Here is a 12,733-nt window from a genome sequence, read left to right as displayed (position 1 = left end):
GTTTTTAAAATTAGCTACCACTATATAATTCTCTAGAAACAAATATAATAAACTTATAATGAAAAATGGCAAAATATAGAGTACACCAAAAGACAAAACTAGTTGAATTAAGCCAATAAAATTATGGGTATTTTCCCTTCTTAAAATTTTCTTTTAGGGGCCGGTGCTGTGGCGTAGGGGGTAAAGCTGCCGCCTGCAGTGCCTGCATCCCATATGGGCGCTGGTTCAAGACCCGGCTGCTCCACTTCCACTTCCAGCTCTCTGCTATGGCCTGGGAAAGCAGTACAAGACGGCCCAAGTCCTTGGGCCCCTACACCTGCGTGGGAGACCTGGAAGAAGCTCCTGGCTCCTGGCTTCGGATTGGTGCAGCTCAGCCGTTGCAGCCAATTGGGGAGTTAACCAGCAGATGCAAGACCTCTCTCTCTCTGCCTCTCCTCTCTCTGTGTAACTCTGACTTTAAAATAAATAAATAAATCTTTTAAAAAATTTTTCTTTTAAATTAACTTATTTGAGAGAGAGAACAAGTGAGCACACTCCCATCTGCCGGTCCATTCCCAAATACCTGCCAACAGCTAAGGCCAGGCTAAGGTCCAAATCCAGAGCAGGGAATGCAATCCAGGTTTCCCATGTGGGTGGTAGGAACCCAATTACTTAAGGTATCGCCATAGCCTCCCCCACAAAAGTCTTAATTAGATGGAAGCTGGAGTCAGGAGCGGAAGCCAGGAATGGAACCTAGACACCACCAAGAGGGATGCTAGCATCTTACCATTAGGGCATCCCAGTCTATAAAGAACAAAAGAATGTTTATAAAATTATATTTATTTTCTTTAGAAGAACCACATGTGGGTTATTAAATTATTGATGACTAACACTCCAAAAATATAAACTAATTTTTTAAGATTTATTTGTTTGAAAGTCAGAGTTACAGAGGAAGAGGGAGAAAATGGGGACCTTTCAACCTCTGGTTCACTCCCTAAACTACAACAGTGATCCGGAGCTTTTTTCAAGTCTTCCACGTGGGTGGAGGGGTCCAAGCAATTGGGTCATCCTCCACTGTTTTCCCAGGCACATTAGTAGGAAGCTGGATTGGAAATAGAGCAGTCAAGACACAAACTGATACTCTTCAGATGCCAGCATCACAGGCAGTAGTTTAACCCACCATGCCACAACACTGGTTCCCCAATCTACGTTTTAATAAAGCAATAATTTAGAAAGATTTTCCTAGCTCTCTGCTAATGTGCCTGAGAAAGCAACAAAAGATGGCCCAAGTACTTGGGCCCCTGCACCCACATGGGAGACCCAGAAGCTCCCAGCTCCTGACTTCAGTCTGGCCCAGCGCTGACTGTTGCAGCCATTTGGGGAGTGAACTAGCAGATCAAAGACCTCTTTCTCTCTGCCTTTCTGTAATTCTGCCTTTCAAATAAATAAATCTTTAAAAAATAATAAGAGATTTTTTTCACTACTTCCTCTAAATATAATTTAAACATCTTACAAAAGGGCAATTTTATCACATGTAAGAAAATTTGGGACCAACATCTTTACCCATTATGCCACAGAGTAGCCCAATAAATAAATCTTTAAAAAAAAAAGAAAAAATGTATAGCAGGTTTTTTTAAAAATTTATTTACTTGAAAATCAGAGTTACACAGAGAGAACAGAAGAAGAGACAGAGACAGAGAGAATCTTCCATCTGTTGGTTCACTCCCCAAATGGTCGCAATGGCCAGGGCTGGGCCAGGCTGAAGCCAGGAGCCAGGAGATTCTTCCAGGTTTCCCATGTGGGTGCAAGGGCCCAAGCAGCTGGGCCATCTTCCGCTGTTTTCCTAGGCACATTAGCAGAAAGCTGGATTGGAAATAGAGCATCCAGGTCTCGAATCATTGCCCATATGGGATGCCGCCATTGCAGGCAGAGGCTTAACCCACTATGCCATAATGCTGTCCCCACAATAAAGTTTTAAAGTACAATGTCATTCTAGCAAGAATTTAAGTATGAATTCAAAACAACTGAGTACAATAGTTCATTCTTTTTCTCAACAAACATGAAAAACAACACTACCAGGCTAATACTTCAACATTTTTATACTTTATATGAAATGTGCCAACATCTATTTTTTTATTTACTGGACTCATCTACACACACACACACAAATTTCAATATACTTAGGAGATACTCATGAAAAAATTCTACAGATAAAGCCAGCGCCGCGGCTCAACAGGCTAATCCTCCGCCTTGCGGCGCCGGCACACCGGGTTCTAGTCCCTGTCCTGGTTGCCCCTCTTCCAGGCCAGCTCTCTGCTGTGGCCAGGGAGTGCAGTGGAGGATGGCCCAAGTGCTTGGGCCCTGCACCCCATGGGAGACCAGGAGAAGTACCTGGCTCCTGCCATCAGATTAGCGCAGTGCGCCGGCCACGGCGGCCATTGGAGGGTGAACCAATGGCAAAGGAAGACCTTTCTCTCTCTCTCTCTCTCTCACTGTCCACTCTGCTTGTCAAAAAAAAAAAAAAAATTCTACAGATAAAAAAAGTGAGTTTGGCCTAGGAATTTGACCTAGCAAGACACCTACATTTCATATCAGAAAACCTGAGTTCCAGTCCCACCTCCACTCTGCATTCCAACTTCTTGCTAACACAGATACTAGGAGACAGCAGGTATGGCTCAAGTGAGTAAGTTCTTGCCACCCATGGGAAACGTGGATTAAGTTTCTAGCTCCCAGCTAGCTCTGGCCCTCAGCTAGCTCTGGGGAGCAAAGCAGTAGAGAGGAACTCTCTGTCTCTTCTCTCTCCATCTCTCTGCTTCTCAAGCTAAAACTTAAAATAAATAAATAACTAGTCAAATATTAGATATAATTTTCTATATTCTCTTTTTACTACTAATAAAAAAGGCATATTCCCAATAGACAGGAAAAGCATGACTATTTGAAATATGATTTGACTATTTTTTAAATTCACAGTTGTACATCAGAATATTCAAATTCATATTTGTACATCAGAAAACTGATTATCATAATTTAACAAAATATACCAAAGTAGATATTTATGATATTAGTGAAAGGTTAATCATTTTCAACCTAGTAAGATAGTCATATATATTTAGGGAACAGCAAAAAAAAAAAAAAAAAGCAATTATGACTAAGGCAAACAATCATAGTTTCCTCTAAAAGAAAGGTGTCTGTGTCCTGGATATTTTAACAGATTAACAGTCTTATTTTAATAAAACACACATTTAAAATTCCTAAAGATTATGTCAGGGGTAAGATTATGGCACAGAGGATTAAGCAACTCCTTGGGACACCTACATCCTATTACTGGGGTGTCAATGCAAGTCCCAGTTACTCTGCTTCTAATCCAGCTTTCTGCTAATATGCCTGTAAAGCAGTAGACAGGTAACAGCCCAAAAAGTTTCCTGCTATCCACACAAGAGACCCAGATGGAGAACTTAGCTCCTGACTTCAGCCTGGCTAAGACTGGCTATTTCAGGCATTTGGAGAAGTCAACTAGCAGATAGAAGATTTCTCTTTTCTCCATCTCTCCCCATGTCATTCTGCCTTTCAACAATAAATAAATCTTTTTTTTTATTTTTTTTTTATTTTTATTTTTTTTATTTTTTTGATAGGCAGAGTGGACAGTGAGAGAGAGAGACAGAGAGAGAAAGGTCTTCCTTTGCCGTTGGTTCACCCTCCAATGGCCGCCGCTGCAGCCGGCGCACCGCGCTGATCCGATGGCAGGAGCCAGGATCCAGGTGCTTTTCCTGGTCTCCCATGGGGTGCAGGGCCCAAGCACCTGGGCCATCCTCCACTGCACTCCCTGGCCATAGCAGAGAGCTGGCCTGGAAGAGGGGCAACCGGGACAGAATCCGGTGCCCCGACCGGGACTAGAACCCGGTGTGCCGGCGCCGCAAGGTGGAGGATTAGCCTATTGAGCCACGGCGCCGGCTAATAAATAAATCTTAAAACAAAAAAATTAACTGGTCTACATGAGAAACTGCAGCATAAATCAGGTTATGTCACTAACAGGGTCTTTAACTCCCTCTTCTTATATTTAGTTACTTCTCTGCTTTTTTCATTTCCAAACCATTTCACAAGCATGAGGGCACTTCAAAAAGTCTGTGTAGTGAAAGGCCTTTGGCCTCACAATTAAGATGCTGATTAAGGCAACTGTACCCAAATGTAAGTATCTAGTTTGAAATCTATCTCCACTCCTGACTCCAGCTTTGAGCTGGTGAAGACACCAGGAGTCAGCGGTGATTGCTCAAGTGACCTGGTCCTTCTACCCATGCAGGAGCCGTGGACTGAATTCTTAGTTTCGAGACATCACAGGACTCAGCCATTTTGGGCACCTCAAGAATAAATTAGCAGATGGGAGGGCACACATTTTCCATGTCTGTTTCTCAAATAATTTTAAAAAACATGTTTGTGGAAAATGGAATTAAGCACAAAGTAGGAAAAGCCTTTAAAGTGTAAAATTCCAAATTGCTGACAGGTCCCCCAGATATGGTGGGCACTCAAGTAATTTTTCTAGATAGGTTAAAAATTACATGATCAGGGCCGGCACTGTGGCATAGCGAGTAAAGCCACCGCCTGCAGTACCAGCATCCCACATGGGTGCCAGTTCAAGTCCCGGCTGCTCCACTTCCAATCCAGCTCTCTGCTATGGCCTGGGATAGCAGTGGAAGATGGCCCAAGTCTTTGGGCCCCTACACCCGTGTGGGAGACCCGGAGGAAGCTCCTGGCTCCTGGCTTCAGATAGGCACAGCTCCAGCTGCCGCAGCAAGTTGGAGAGTGAACCAGGGTGGAAGAACCACCCACCCCGCCTCTCTTTCTGTGTGTAACTGACTTCCAAATAAATAAATCCTTTAAAAAAAAATCACATAATCATCTTTACTGTATTGTTAAGGGGAGTCATTTACTCTACCTTGAGGATGAGATTCAACAGATATGGAACCTGTATTAAAATCCAACAATTGAAGCCAGTGTTGTAGCACAGCAGGTTAAGCCACCACCTGCAAAGCTGGCATCCCATATGGACTCTTATTCATGTCCCAGCTGCTTCACTTCAAATCCAGCTCCCTGCTAATGTGCCTGGGAAAGCAGTGGAAGATGGCCAAGTGCTTGGACCTCTGCTATCCACATGCGAGCTCCAGATGAGTTCCAGGCTGCTGACTTTGGCCTGGCCCAACCTCAGCCATTGTAGCTATCTGGAGAGTAAACCAGTTGATGAAAGCTATCTCTCTTTCTCTCTTTCTCTCTCTCTCTCTTCTCTCTCTCTCTCAGGGGCCAGTGCTGTGGCACTGTAGGTTAATCCTCTACCTGAGGCGCCAGCATCCCATATAGGTACCGGTTCTAGTTCCGGCTGCTCCTCTTCCAATCCAGCTCTCTGCTGTGGCCTGGGAAAGCAGTAGAAGATGGCCCGAGTGCTTGGGCCCCCGCACCTGCATGGGAGACCAAGAGGAAGATCCTGGCTCCTGGCTTCGGATTGGCACAGCTCTGGCTGTTAGAGCCAGTTGGGGAGTGAACCAACGGAAGGAAGACCTTTCTCTACCTCTAAAATAAATAAATAATAAAATCTTTAAAAAAAAAATCTAACTCAGCCTTTCAAATAAAATCTTTAAAAAAAAAAAAAAAACCACTATTGCAGCTTTAGTTTCTGCTTGACATTTGTCCCAAAGCATATATCTAAGCCAGACATATATTCCCTAGTGGTTGTAGGACTAAATTAATTTTTTTAATTTATATATTTTTAAAGGTTTCTTTATTTTGAAAGACAGAGAGAGACCGGCGCTGTGGTGTAGCAGTGGGTAGAGCCCTTGCCTGCAGTACTGGCATCCCATATGGAGGCAGCTCCAGCCGTTGCAACCAACCAGGGAGTGAACCAGCTGATGGAAGACTTCTCTCTCTCTGCCTCTCCTTCTCTCTGTGTAACTCTGACTTTCAAATAAATAAATAAAATCTTTAAAAAAAAAAAAAAAAGAAAAAGAAAGAGGAGAGGCAGAGAGAGAGAGAAGTCTTCCATCCACTGCTTCACTCCCCAGATGGCCACAACGGCCAGAGCTGCAATGATCTGAAGCCAACGAGCCGGGAGCTTCTCCTGGGTCTCCAGCGCAGGTACAGGGGCCCACGGACCTGAGCCATCTTCCACTGCTTTTCCAGGCCACAGCAGAGAGCTGGATTGGAAGTAGAACAGCTGGGACTCAAATCAGTGCCTATATGGGACGCCAGCACTGCAGATGGCAGCCTCACCCGCTACGCCACAGTGCTGGCCCCTAATATTTTTATTTTTTGAGACAGAAAAGCGAGAGGCAGAAAGTTCTTCAATCCATTGGTTCACTCCACAAAAGCTCCCAAGAGCTGAGGCTGGAACAGGCCAAAGCCAGGAACCAGAAACCCCATCTCCCATCTGAGTGGCAGGAGCCCAAGTATTTGCTGCCCTCCAAGCACATTAACAGGAAGCTAGATCAGAAGCAGATCTGGGACTTGATCCAAGGCACTCCAATATGGAAAGGAGGCGGCCGGCGCTATGGCTCAATAGGCTAATCCTCCACCTTGCGGCGCCGGCACACCGGGTTCTAGTCCTGGTCGGGGCGCCGGATTCTGTCCCGGTTGCCCCTCTTCCAGGCCAGCTCTCTGCTATGGCCCAGGAGTGCAGTGGAGGATGGCCCAAGTGCTTGGGCCCTGCACCCAAGTTGGGAGACCAGGAAGAAGCACCTGGCTCCTGGCTTCAGATCAGCGTGATGCGCCGGCTGCAGCGCACCGGCCGCGGCGGCCATTGGAGGGTGAACCAACGGCAAAAGGAAGACCTTTCTCTCTGTCTCTCTCTCACTGTCCACTCTACCTGTTAAAAATTAAAAAAAAATTAGAAAAAAAAAAAAGGAAGGAGGCATTCCAAGCAGGGGCTTCATCTGCTGTGCCACAACACCTGCCCCTTATAAATTATTAAAATTTGTTTATTGAAAGGCAGACAACATTGGGCCAGTGCTGTGGTTAAGTGGGTTAAAGCCCCGGCCTGTAGCATCAGTATCCCATATAGGCATTGGTTTGAGTGCCAGCAGCTCCACTTCCAATCCAGTTCCCTATACTCATGTGCCTGGGAAAGTAGCAGAGGGTGGCCCAAGTGTTTAGGCCCCTACACTGACATGGGAGACCCTGAAGAAGCTCTTGGCTCCTGGCAATCCCAGTCTGTGCAGCCATTTGGAGTATGAACCAGCAAATGGAATCTCTCTCTCTCTCTCTCTCTCTCTCTCTCTCTGTCTCTACCTCTCTCTGTAACTCTGCCTTTCAAATAAATAAAAATAGGGGCCAGCGCTGTGGTGTAGCACATAAAGCTGCTGCCTGCAGTGCTGACATCTCATATGTGTGCCAGTTCAAGTCCTGGCTGCTCCACTTCTGATCAAGCTCTCTGCTATGGCCTGGGAAAGCAGAAGAAGATGGCTCAAGTCCTTGGGCCTCTGCAAACACGTGGGAAACCTGAAAGAAGTTCCTGGTTCCTGGCTTCAGAGAGGCGAAGCACCAGCCATTGTGACCATCTGGAGAGTGAACCACCAGATTGAAGACCTCTCTCTCTCTGCCTCTCTGTAACTCTGCCTTTCAAATTAATTAATTAAAAAAAAAAATTTTTTTTTTTAAAGCAGAGAGACAGAGGCAGAGAGACAGAATACAAGCAAGTACGTGCTCCCATCCACACATCTACTTCCCAAATGCCTACAACAGGCAGGGCCGGGCCAGGCCAAGCCATCCCAAAAGCCTGGAACCTAATCCAGGTCTTCCACATGGGTGGCAAGGATCTAACTACTTAAGCCATCACCTGCTGCCTCCCAGGGTATTCATTAGCAGGAAGCTGGAAATAGGGGTAGAGTCAAAAGTAGTACCCAGGTACTTTGATATGTGCTGATAGTATCCCAAGTCATGTCTTAACCACTATGCCAAAATGCCCACATCCAGACTATGGTAATCTTTAATGTAATCCATAGTTATAATCGGACCTATATTACAACTAGGTAGACTAGGTGACTGACCATGTAGTACAATTTTTTTAAAATTGCCAATGCCTAACTTTATTTGTATCTTTCTGATGCCTTTTTTTTTTTTTTTTTTTTTTTTTTTGGACAGATAGACAGTGAGAGAGAGAGGGACAGAGAGAAAGGTCTTCCTTCTGTTGCTTCACCCCCCAAATGGCCGCCACAGCCAGAGCTACACCAATCCAAAGCTAGGAGCCAGGTGCTTCTTCCTGGTCTCCCAACTCAGGTGCAGGGCCCAAGCACTTGGGCCATCCTCCACTGCCCTCCCAGGCCACAGCAGACAGCTGGACTGAAAGAGGAGCAACCAGGACAGAATCCGGCACCCCGACCGGGACTAGAACCCGGGGTGCCGGTGCCGGTGGACTTGGGCACCTGCACCCAAGTGGGAGACCCAGAAGAAGCTCCTGGCTTCGGATCGGTGCAGCGGCAGCCGTTGCGGCCAACTGGGGAGTGAATCAGATGGAAGACCTCTAACTATGACTTTGAAATAAATAAATAAATCTTTAAAAATTAATAATAATTTAGTCACAGCAGTTTATATGGTATTGAAAGAATATTTTCTTCCTTTGGCTGAAAATGTACATGGAAAAATGTACACGGAAAATATAATTTAAAGGTAAGATTATTTTAGCACAAAAAATCTTGAATTCCATGCATCCAAGGGATCTGCAAAAAGTTCATGGGGGGCTGCTACTTAGCAACTTGGTAAATTATAGCTGTAATTAAATATTGCTTTTTTCAAATTCTGGCAAACCACTTGATTCTTTATCTCATTAACCCAAAGCATAGTCTCCTAAGACTAAAATAATTTAATACCACTTTACTCAATTGGCAATTAATTCTGTGGTTCAGTATAGTCTAGTATATCCTTTCTGAACAACTGGCCCCCGTTTCTTTAACTAGAACTGAATTCTATTATTATATAATAATCTCATGAAAAACTACCTGACCAAAAACACAAGCTTAGAATTAGCTAAATGAATTTGGGAAAGTTAAAACTTCCCCAATTCCTAATCTCTTTAACAGTGGAAAAAGTAACATTAATAGCTGAAAGAAAATTCCCAAGAGCCACAATCAGAAGGGAATATTGTAAAATGTAGCAATCCTATTTGGAATTTTTATACAGCTACAAGTCTACAAAAGCTAAGGACCACACCGCTTACAGCCTTCAACCAATGCTGAGTGTTAAAAGAGCAAAGGTACTGAATGAACGCAGAACTAAACAATCTGGTAGAATCCTCAAAGACATAATCTACAATGCTCACGGTTACTTGAAAAATAACAATTTATAAACTACACAAAAAGGTAATAAAAATAAAAAGCCTGCATTAGATGTAACTACATCTTGGATCCCTTTACATCACATATTTTCCCATTTATTGACATAAATTAACTCAGCAAGTTTCAAACATGCCCACACCTCCATTTTCCACCCCCTATTCTACTGATCCTAGAAAAGAAGTATGAAGTTTAATTCAATCCTAAAAGACTGCCTTACATAAGAGCTACATTTGTCTTGACTTTCTTTATGACCTTGGGCAAAGTCTACCAAATGAGGACTACAACGATTTTTTGTGTTCCTGTTTATTAAGGAATTTTCACTCTAATATCATGCTAACAATAGTGAAGTTCTCCAAACTGAGCTAAAAGGTTGAGTATTAATGTCAATTGGCAGGTTATATGAATTTTTGAAATTTAGTCCGATTAGTGAAAAAACCTAGAAAGACTCCAAATCCAACACAACTGAAACATTCTGAAAAACACCAACATCTTCATAGATAACTGATCTAAAATGGTAAAGGGGGGGGGGTGAGTTAAACTAGTTTTAACTTGTCATTTCTCTGCTTTTATTAGGATAACAGCTGTATCACAAATGAAAAGAAGGGAAAGACAGAATAAAGAGCAATCTACAAGCTGAAAATTATACAGATAAATCTATCATTTCAAGTCACTAATTTGTATAGCCACACAGGGCAGTAATCTTGGTACTGCTTTATTAGCATTACAAAGATAAATCCCTGCCTTGGAGGAACGTCTACTAAGTGCATTTCACTTCAGGATCTTGGGAAAGTTTACAAGCAGTATCTTTTAGACTTCCCTAAGGTACTCTTAAAGTGCTTAACATCATTCACACATCGAGCCACCACTAGGGTGAGAAGTAAACACAATTTACTTATGCACTTATTTACCATAGAATTCTGGTCAAGAAGGCAAATGTAAACATACATGCAGGCATGTGATACCCAAAGGAAGCTGAGAATATGAAATATAATAAAATTCACCCTTAAATGACCACCATGAACACCAGGGGCCTTCCACATGAGCTGTTCCTCACTGTCACTCTTGATTTGAAAAAGTAACCATGTCAACTCAGTATTTTAACAGTACAATAGATAAACAGGACTTTATGAAATCCCTTCTCCCCGACTCTCGAAAGGTGTTTATAATCAGTGAGACACAGCAACGCCCCCCATAAGCACCCCACTAGAAAGAATGAAACACTGAAAAAACCAAGTGGATCAAGAAGGTTAGCAAGGCTGATCTTCTAACTTAATTCCCCACAGGGACCACAAGGTTGGGGACTAGGAACGTGAGATCGGGGTGGGGGTGGGTAGCGAAGTGAAATCTAACCCCAGAAATCACAACACAGGCCGCAGCCTCTGAGCTGAAGCTGGCGGGAAGTGAGCTCCCTTTCCGTTCCCAGGGGAAAGTCCAGAGAACAGCGGCTCCACACAGTGGAAGTATGAGGCGCCAACAGTGCATGCCTACCAAGGCGCCGGAGCCGCTGGAGGACCGGGCTGAGAAGGGGAGGAGATCCCGGCAGACGGCCCTGGAAGAGGAGGACTGAGGCTGGGAGCAGAGGCAGCGTCTGGACGAAGGGACTTACCTAACTGTGACGACAGAGAAGTGTCCTCGGTCTCCGGCAATGGTTCCGACTGCGCAATGTGTGGTGTCTTTCCCGCGTAGCCCGCAGCAGCAACAGAACCAGCTCCTTCAGCCAGTCGCCATTTCCCGCCTACCGACCTGCTGCACCGCACGAACAGGGACCCGGATGGAAAGCGGCCTCTCCGCGCAGGCGCCTTAGCTTCCTCCTCCCCCTCCCGCCACAATTCTGCGAGGTGGGAGGGGAGGAATGCGGGCGGCTACAGCAGGAGGTGGGGGCGGGGGCGGGGGGAACACCACCAAACCACTTTTACTTCCGTGAAGAATGTCGAAGCTGCTGAAGCCCGAACAAACTCTCGAGTCCGGGTTCCTGGCAGAGATTGAACATTGGTCCTTAGGGCTGGAGGGGGTAGGAAAGGACAAAACCTGTCAGGCTGCGCCGGGGCCTGGGGGATATGTGTACTTCAGGGGCCTCCGTAGCCGCCTGTGGAGTGGTCGCAGGGGGAGTAGGGAGTAAAGCGTTAGTAGAGGCGGGGACCCGAAAGGACGGTTTTTCCTCCGGCTGCTAACGGAACTGCTTAGGCCGAGCAGGGAGGGGGAGCGCGCCCTGGCCCCGGAGGCGGAGCTTGGGAATGCGTCGCGTTCCCTGGCGGCTAGGTTTAGCACCCGTGGGCGCGCCAGATGGGTGGAGCCGAGCTGGACCGGGCGGGGCTAACGGCTTGGCGCGCTGGAGGAGGTGGTTTGTGGAGAGCGCTGCCTGGGGCGAGTAAAAACCGGATCACGCATCTTTTCCTGGGATCCCAGCGGCCCCTGAAGGTGTTCTTTCCGGCTCACTGACTGGAAGGCAGAGAGTAGTGGCTCCTTGGATCAGTCGTCAGATTCACGCCCTTGGATTCCACGTGATGTAGGCGGTAGGGCTACAAGCTGAGAACTCAGATCTTTCAAACAGCGTGTACCTGCAAGCCTGGGTCAAGGGACGGCCAGCTCCAACAGAAAATGTATCCGAAACGGCTAGTCCTAGTGGTTGGAAGAGCATTATCTTTTAACAAAAAATCCTAGGCCACTTTCATTATTCGTCCAGGATTTAATTATTGAGGGGCGGGCATTGTGGGGCAATGGATTAAACCACCACTTGGGACTCTCGCATTCCAAAGCAGATTGCCAGTTCCAGAGCTCTTCCGCTTACGATCCAGCTTCCTGCTTAATGTGCACCCTCAGAGGCAGCAGATCATGGCTTCAGTACTTGGATTCTTGCCGCCCACATGGAGGACAGATGGAGTTCCTGGCTCCTGGCTTCAGCCTAGCCCAGCCCTGGCTGTTAGGGGAATTTGAGGTGTGAACCAACGGATGGAAGCTCTCTCTATTTTCCTCTTTCTGTCACAATGCCTTTCAAATAAATAAACCTTAAAAAGAAAAAAAATAGGGCCAGCGCTTGGCTCTTGGCTTCCCATCAGCCAAGCTCCCGCTGCTCAGGCTGTTAGGAAAATGACACAGTCTTATCTATGGCGCGATCTACACCCTGACAACATCCTAGGCTCTAGCCCCCACCTCCATGCTGGAAGCTAGGTGGCCACATGGCCCAACCACCATGTCAGCCCCATCCCCCTCCTGACGGGATTCACTGCTCCTGCTTCCCTGCCCGCCCTACGGCAACGTTTTAAAAGGACCTGTTCCTGAACACGTGGTGCTCCTCTCTCCCCTCCTCTCTCTCTAGTCTCCTCTGCTCTCGCTCCTCTCTCTCAGCTCCTCTCTCCTGCTCACGCTCTTCTCTCGTCTCTCCTCTCTCTTTTCCTTCCTCACCTTTTCCCTCCGGCCTGCTGGGTTTCCCCCAATAAACTCTC

General features: G+C 46.0%; 1 protein-coding gene across 19 annotated transcripts in view; it reads right to left on the bottom strand.

Annotated features, from left to right (window-relative positions):
- Positions 1-11,520, bottom strand: part of CTDSPL2 (CTD small phosphatase like 2) — a 103,248-nt gene extending 91,728 nt beyond the window's left edge. For 6 of the 19 annotated variants that reach the window (XR_016218070.1, XR_016218073.1, XM_051822435.3 and 3 more), the window contains exon 1: positions 10,897-11,507. The gene's annotated coding sequence lies outside the window, so the exon portion shown is untranslated. Of the gene's footprint in view, positions 1-5,304; positions 5,427-10,896 lie in introns of all 19 variants that reach the window. The other 13 variants (XR_016218072.1, XM_051822433.3, XM_070054115.2 and 10 more) reach the window with 8 other exon arrangements.
- Positions 11,521-12,733: the final 1,213 nt, after the last annotated feature.

The sequence above is a fragment of the Oryctolagus cuniculus genome, chromosome 12 (assembly GCF_051225735.1).
Source record: "Oryctolagus cuniculus isolate XC-2025 breed Fujian yellow rabbit chromosome 12, ASM5122573v1, whole genome shotgun sequence".
Taxonomy (NCBI): Eukaryota; Metazoa; Chordata; class Mammalia; order Lagomorpha; family Leporidae; genus Oryctolagus; species Oryctolagus cuniculus.
The sequence above is the reverse complement of the archived record's forward strand: the minus strand, read 5'-3'. Positions and strand labels throughout refer to the sequence as shown.